The 8,999-nt window shown below is 29.1% G+C and overlaps 1 protein-coding gene across 1 annotated transcript in view; it reads right to left on the reverse strand.

Annotated features, from left to right (window-relative positions):
* LOC100161117 (guanine nucleotide-binding protein subunit gamma-e) overlaps nt 1-5,279 on the reverse strand; it is a 20,232-nt gene extending 14,953 nt beyond the window's left edge. The window contains exon 1 of the mRNA XM_001947801.4: nt 4,755-5,279. The gene's annotated coding sequence lies outside the window, so the exon portion shown is untranslated. The remainder of the gene's footprint in view (nt 1-4,754) is intronic.
* Between the last annotated feature and the right edge of the window lie 3,720 nt (nt 5,280-8,999).

Raw genomic sequence — 8,999 nt, forward strand, 5'->3', positions numbered from 1 at the left:
TATACAATGTTATTCATTAAATATGGGTAATTTAATTGTGCGTCGTCGCACCTCACACACGTCCTCCCAGTGTTCAGCCGGGGAGCAGCTCGGCGCGATCGGTAAACAAACACTCGTGCATGTGTCGCTTTCTTCCGGTGCGTCGTGGTGTGCACTCTATATTAAATTATTATTATTATGATGCCGGTCGCGTCTCCTCCTACCTGGAATGCTTTCCACACGATATACGCGTATAATAGCCGGCCGAGTAGAAGACTCTGAGACGCGTGTTTACGTCGGCGACACGCCACTCACTTACCGTATTGTTTGGTCCGGACCTGGATCGGCGGCGTCGGTGCTCCTTCGCCGCGTTGCGATTTTGCCGCCAGCCACACGTAGTATAGCGTGTTCGGATATAGTCCGGCCATATTGTCTTTTTTTTCCGACAGAAAACCACTTATTAGTTATTACAGCTGTTTAGAATCATTAATTTTTTATTAATTATTAATTTTATTCGTTGAGTCAACAAGCTTGAAATTTAATACGAGGCTCTTAATATATTCTTACAATAGCAGTTGAAAAATGTATAAATACAGTCACAATTTTTTTTATAAGCATTTAGTTCGAATTTTGACCAATTACAAAAAAATCACGAAAATGTGCAAATTATTTTGAGTTAGAAATTCATAAAAAAATTTATTTTTAAATCTAACTATCTAAGATTTGATAATTTAATACAAGATTCCTCATAAGTCTATCTACCTTTATCAAAAAAAAATGTTTACCGGAAAGTCAAATTAAATTTTTATGAGCGTTTGAAGTTCAAATTTTATCATCATTGGATATTCACTCGATTTCTCATGTAGCGATTTTCTTATATTGTATTTTTTTTTTATATAATATATAACAATACATTTTTATTTGTTTGGTCAAAAAGCATGAAAATATAATTTACAGCCCCTATTATATTTTTACAATAGCAGTTGAAAAATATTAAAAATACATATGCACAATTTTTTTTATAAATATTTAAAGTTTTAATTTCGACAAAATTTATCAAAATTAAAATTTAAAATGTGGGTAAGTGGATGTCACTCTGCTGTATAGTAGGTTACGAGTGGCTCAATGTATAATGGATTGTATTAAACTTGAATTCAGTGATATATATGATAATTTGTATCCAGGACAAAAAAATAAATAAAAACCATTGTAAAACCATTAGCTTCTAAAATGATTTAGTAATCAACAATTTACCTACATATATTAATAACAACAATATAAATATAATAACTATACAGTATCCTAGGCTGCCAAACCGTCTCTGCTTAGAACCGTTTCTTGCACACATGATATATATCATTGAATTTAAATTTACAGTTATCCAATTATAGCCTACTGTACAGCAGAGCGACTTCCACTTATCCGCTTTCTTTTGTTTATTTAAAAAAAAAAATGGTGTCCTCCCCATTTAAAACTCCTGGGCACGCCACTGTATAGGTAGTACATTTTTAAAAATTTTAAATACAATTTAAGACTTTTTGAGCAACTATCATAGACCATTAAAATAGTTTTTAAATTTTCTTAACATTTCGGGGGGGGGGGGGCTGCTGCCCCCCTCAGCCCTCCCTGGCTACACCACTGATTTATATCTTATACTGTAATGAGTATTGACTCATAAATTTAAAATTTATAAGAAGTAGGTAGTGATATTATCTGATATAATATTATAATATTAAATTTCTATACCTATATGATGATTATTATAGTATGTGATTTATTTTTGGACAAAAGGAGTTAAACTTATTTTATTAATAAAACAAAAAATATCTTATAGCAATACAAATATACGTATTATAAAATATTACAATGTTTTTAGAAATATTTAAGCTGAAGGGCATGTTTAGAATTATATTTAGAATGTAATGATTTATCATAAATTAATATTTAACATATTTCTTATTCGAGTTACCTATTATACATCAGTGAGTAAGTGAATTTCTTGTGGTTTTTTTTTTAATTTATGTTTTAAGTAGAAATAGTATAAAGAATAATTAGTTAAACATATTACGTCTGCGCGTGTGCGATTGTATGTTTGTGTGTTATTAAAATTTAAAATAATAACTTATGGACAAATTGAACAGCCGTGCGAAAAATTTTTGTGTAAGAAAAATGTGTATTACTTTGTTACCTATAAGCATATTGCATATAACGTGTAAAATTTGATTACCCAGTGAAATTATTGGAACACAATAATGCTATAAAATTACTTTGTTTTTTTTTCCAAATTCTACTATTCAGTAAATAGTTTGAAGTAATTTTCACATAGGCGTAGTATGAGGAGGGTCTAAGAGGTTATATCCCCTGGAATTTTGTTTAGCTCCCCCACTCCGTTAATTTTTTTAGGTACATTTTTATAATATATGTTGTGTACCAGAAACATAATCAGCTATATAATACCCCCTTTCCCTATATAAATTCATCAAATAATTTTACACTCCAAAAACACATTGCTTACAAATTATGAATAAATAGTTAGAGACATGTTTAAAACCATAGTCATTAGTTACAATGACATTTTTTCATTGTATGCACGTTAATTTGGAAAAACCAAACAAATTATTAAAACAAAAAAGAGGACGTTACTCTACTCTATAGTATAGGTGTCAAAAGTACCTCATAGTCATTGAGTATGTCAATTTAATGGATTAGTTAAATTTGAATTTAATAATAAATTATTGGATACGATGAAAAACGATTCTGAGCGTAGACCGTCTGACAGTATTATATTTTTATGGAGTATGGATAATACCTATATTGCATATTTATATTAGTAGGTTGAACCTATTTTTGCCAAAAACATATCGCATAGTATTATTTCATACTAGCTGTAGTCATTAACTTTGAGTGAATACAGTAGAATGGCGTGGATACAATATTGTGGTAGGTATATGACTTAAAATTAATCACCATAGAAACGAATAAAAAATTATAATGTTATAATATTAATTCAACTTACAAGATAAAATAAATAATAACAATATAAAATATCCAGACTAACAAACCGTCTCCGCTCAGAATCGTTTTTCGTATACAATGATATTATATCATTGAATTCAAATTTAATACAATCCATTATACAATGACCCATTTGTAATCTACTGTACAGCAGAGTGACATCCACTTACCTGCTTTTTTGTTTTTCCAAATCACTGGGTGAGATCTAATAGTGACACTTATAGAACAATTTTAAACAAAAACAAAAAAAAAATCAACTAACTATCAAAATAAAGTAAAATATTGGAAGCTTCTGTTACTGACCGGTATCCCCTCCTCTTAAGCACTCGAAATAAATTTTAATACTTGACTACCTATTATTATTACCTTTGATTATTCTTTTTATCTAATGCGCATTAAACATTAATATATATATAGTTCACTAATTAGTTTATCAATAGTAAAAATAAGTATAAAATAGTTAAATAATACATAACCATTCAGTTAATGAGATTAAATAAGGGTTTTTTGAAATTGTTTGTGCACTTAATTTACTAAATATTGTCAAAGAAAATAAAAAAAAACATTCTCGTTCAATGTAGCTCGAAGGTTTGTTTAAAATGACTCAATATAGTATAGTATGACGGTAGTTTTTTTATGAATTAAGTTATTATTTGATTTGACCTTTTCATAATACTAATTTAATATCCCCTCTATAATTTCAAATGTACTTACCCTAATTAAGAAAATATTTATATTTTCCGATGAAAGTCTTATTTTGTACTTAAACAAGTAGGTACCTATAATCGAAGACAAATGGTCTCACTCGCATGTATTTAGCTTACCATCAGCTATTCCTCATACAGAAATGTTTATATATAGGTACCAACCTATTTTCGTTAATTACGACTTAAGGTATTTTTAGTAAATGATAATTAGTAATCACTAATTACAGATAAACTGAAAGTTTCTAGTTGAATTATATCAGATATATTGGATATTATCATACTTCAAGTAATTATCGATATTTCATAAACGCTTATGTAATTACACCAAATAATTATTATATCGTTAATCACTATTATACGTTACAATGAACGTCAATTCTAAAGAAGGTTACTTACCTACTTAGGATTTTTTATAAATTCAAAACATTTTATCAGAATAAATTACCCGGAAGATATTTAAAAACAATTTTAATCAGCACGTGAGTTTTGCTTATTTTTTTTACATTATATGCCATCAAGTATTATATTAAATTGATCAGAACAAAAACTTAAGTAAGTAGGTATTTATTTAGTTTAGCCAAGTTTGACAGAGAATGAATGATAACTTTTGTTTTTGTCTTAATCTAAAATCAATTTTTTGATATTGGTGTTCAAAATTTATAACTACCTAGCTGTACCTATAATATTATATTGTATACGTTTTTTTCTTATACTTAAAAAAATATTTTTATAGTATTGTATTTACCTAAATACGGTTAAGCTATAAATATCTTCCTCAATATTATACTAAATACGCGTTTCAAATCAAATTTGTATTTTACTTCAAAAAACAACAGTAATGATATATTTACTAAAATAAATAACAATCTTCGAGCGTTAACATTTATATATGTATAATAATATACTAGGTATATTAATTGTTCACAGATGTGAAAAAAAATATTCCGATCCAAGAAGAGTTTTGCCATATTATATTTTTTTCTTTAAACGTTGTGTGTACAGTATACATATTATAACATGTATCCATTATTAGAAATATAATATTATGTTTACTTGCAGCCGTAGTATAAATTCGACCAGTAGGTAAGTCAGCAGCACGACAAATTCTCTACGACGACGCTGTCCGACGATGACTCCGACTTGGTGTGTGACCGTTGGCGATATATTATTATATGGTTAGTTTACGGAGGCGCACTATACGTTTACGGTACCTATATGGCTATGTAATAATAATTATGTATATTGACATGAATTGTGGCTGCCGCGTTGCAGTGTAATGCGCGTAGGTGCCTATACGGTCGTTCGCGGAGTATTGTATCGAAAAAATAAAAATAGGTAATGACGACAGTGTTGTTATTATTTACTTATGCGTCGCAAGCGAAATCCAATTAGAAAAAATAAAAATCGTTAAGTATTAAGTACAATACATATAATATATAATTGAGTGCGAATGGGCGGGCGGAGGTGGAAAGCGTACAAAAGAAAATATAATATAACGGACGGCCGAACAACCGACGACGGTCGATACTATCCTCACGACTTATTCCACAATAATAATATAATATACGACCGTGTGCACTACTATACATACTGTTGTACATGGAATATCGAATATTGACACGAGAAGCCCTACCCTTGTCGTCGTTGCCGTCGTCGTCGTCGTCGTAGGTACTCGACGATGGTTGTGTAACATATTTAATAAACAATATGCGGTCGTCGACTATATTATAGACTATAGTACTCGGTTTTTTTTTATTATCGTTATGTCGACAAAAATATGTCTAACCGCACTATATAGTCTGATGACGTCGCCACATCGGTACGATACGACTGTATTACATAATATTATCATATTATGTACATTATTATAATAATTTATAATGGCAAGTCGTTACTGTCTTATAGTGTCTTGTTACTTGCCGCGTCAGTATTGTTATCGGCGACATGAACGTGCGTAGTTGTGCGTATCGTCGAAATTTTTTAGACGGAAATTCTGCACATTTCTGGAGATACTAGCTGCCAAATTGTCTCACCTATAATACCAAAGCTCACTTACATCATTGTCGATATTGCGCGTGATGTAGGTACATTATTAGGAATAGTTATGTTCCATACACCAGTGAATAGTGATCGTTAAACTATAATATACCTACGTATAGGGTTCGGAACTTCGGACATTATAAACCAAGTGATTCAATATCTCTAATGGATGTTTTAAGACATTGCAAAATATTTTACATGCACATAAATTAGTATGTTTAAAGTATAGACAATTGTAGATATTTAAGAAAAATTGTTCAAAAACATTTTTTTAACTTTATTTCTTATTGTTTATCCAACATAAATAAGTATTAATGCTATTTGCTAGTATGTACAGTTAGAAGGATATAAATACTCATTACTCATTGCACTCGTATATTTCAGGTGAGCTATATAAGCTCATTCCTTAAAAAAAATTTAGGGGGGGGGGAGTTCCTTTGAGCCCCCTCTGATGACTGCCAATGAGCACCAATAATAAATCGATAGACGGCCGTTTTAATATTGTTGCTCTTGACCGTAATCAGCCGTCGTCGAAGAATGTGTCACGAACGGGAAAAGTGGACGTCGTCTCACCACCACGCTCCACCTCCTCATCGATCTACAGTCGAGTTTTCCTCTGCAACGTTTCTGTTTCTATATAATACAATATATTATGTAGACTTAATATAATACAAGTATAATAATAAAATAATGTATGGTAATATAATATGCGTGCGCATCGTAATACGATATTGTTATTCTAACCATTATGGCGGAGATATGGTTCTGAACGGTGATAAATGACAATATTATTATTATGAAAATTACAACCGCAAAAGAGTATAGATACCTACTCCACGATACCATTGTATTCTACTAGTTTTAATCGTTATATTTATGGATAACGGTTTAATTTTAAATACATCTTTCGTGTCGAATCGGTGATGACTTCTCGTATTAATGGTTGAAGAATTTTAATTTTGTTGGATTGAATAGTTTATAATTCATATTATTGCTTATCTGTGTTTTAAAATTTTATAATTTTGTGGTTTTATATTCAGCACTTATCTAATCAATGATAAAAGACAAAATATAACACAATTTAAATTACTAATATAAAAAGTTCTGATAAATAAGTTGGGTGGACTGTTATATGGGTATCTATATTATTGTAAAAGCATTGATAAATCATAATATCCTAAAAAAGAATTAAACAAACAAATTGAACGTCAACTAAAATAAAAACAACAATATTATGTTACACAGAAAAATATTATTGGTTAATAGTTAATACATTGATTTAGCTACTATAGTGAACTTTTAATGGGATTGGATATTGACCGGCCTTAACGAGTTTAATACTTTAATATAATATAAAAGGTATACTTACCTACCTATTATGTACCAGATTTCTAGTAAATATTATTATCCAAGTGTATGAGACATGAGTGTTAGTATTATAGTGCGTCGTATATGAATAATTAAATGTATCATAAAATATTATATTACAATATAAATAAAAACTATTTTATTAAACTGTTACTCCTTTATACAATTATTTAATATTAAAACTGTACTCACTACTCACTCAGTACTGTCGCTTTATGATTTGTGAATTTAAAAATGCTAGATAATTTAATAATTAGATGTAACTATGTAAGTACTTATTCGCAAAAATGGAAAACCCGAATTTGGGTAAACTTCATGAAAAATTAGTTGTTATCAGATAGCTTGATCAATATAGTTGTGATTTCTTATTCAGTCATATTGATAAACACGCGTTATTTTCAACTTAGAGGCTTACAATATTGTTATTGTGATTATTTGTTTCGTAATTTAGTTTATCAGAGTAGTACAGATTGTAAGAAATTTAAGTATTACGCATACATTACCTGTATAGTTTAAATTGTAAGAATACCATTGCAAACTATAAAGTATAAAAATATACGTACAAGTCAGCACCTAGGGAAGGGTTAAGTGTTCACCTCCACCCCTCGATAATTTGTTCTGAGAACGGCTTTACAAACGTCAACTATAGTGTTCTTACTTACAACCTTTAAGTAATATAAATAAAATAAAACATATTTTATGATAAAAATGCTATGAACAAAACACCTCTAGAATAATATATTGAGTTTTACAATTTTTGTATAAAAAAAAAAATTAAATTTACATCGTGATAATTTTTGTTTGATGTAAATCGGTGTCTTGTAAATACCATAATTCATGAACTACAGAATATAAATATAAAGTATTGTATATTTTTATTGTATTTGCATAAAATGTGAAAACACAAACTCCATTTATCCCCAGTGTATATTTATATTTAAATAAAGATTTACCTATATTTTAGAAACAAACCTTCTTTTGTACGAAGGTTGTTTCCTAAATGTATTTATTCGTAAACAGAATAAACTTCATGAAATAATATTTGAAGCGTGAATAAATTCTACAACAACGGAAATGCTACTACGATGAAGAACGTTAATGTGTTGCTGAAATAAGTAAAAACGAATACTGTAATAATAACACCGTTCTATGTTTGTTAATAATATTGCTTATGACAATGTTATTCATTCGCTCGTGAACGATAAAATAAGTTTGATGAGTGTAGACTTTATAGATTATAGTTTCTTTCCGCTCTGTTTTCCCGCTACCACGTTTGTGCTATTGCGTCAAGAGAGGTTTTCGGAACGATTTAAAATTAAATAAAACTATTCAAACTATTCCCACGTACGGATTTTCATCGCCTTTGGGGTCCAGTGTATCAGGTTATATAATTGTATAACAACAGGATAGTATATTATTAACATATTATGTATTATTATAATAAGACGAGAGCGTGGGTTATTAATAATATAATTAATCTGTACGTGTACCTATTTGATTTATCAATACTTATTACTTAGTAGTTCCTAGCCTTATGAAAGTAATGGATGATCATTACCAATTTACAGTATATTTTTGTATAATAATTGTAGTAAGTACATTTTAAATTTAGAAACTATAATTAAAATAAAGTGTTCTTATTATAGTCATACATTTTATGTGTGTAGTAATGTTAAAATAAAAAAGTAAATTTAATTTGGAAAATTGTATACATTATCTCATCAAGATAAATATTTAAAATTATGTTAATTTAATGTATATATGTGGTTTGCTATTTAATGCCACCGCAGTTCGATGGAAATTTTGAATTTATGCAATTATGGGAGTATTTTTTGTCTAAGTTTTAAGAGTTTCGGTATAGAAACATAAACTAAATTTACCAATAATTCA

Source organism: Acyrthosiphon pisum, chromosome A1 (assembly GCF_005508785.2).
Source record: "Acyrthosiphon pisum isolate AL4f chromosome A1, pea_aphid_22Mar2018_4r6ur, whole genome shotgun sequence".
Taxonomy (NCBI): domain Eukaryota; kingdom Metazoa; phylum Arthropoda; class Insecta; order Hemiptera; family Aphididae; genus Acyrthosiphon; species Acyrthosiphon pisum.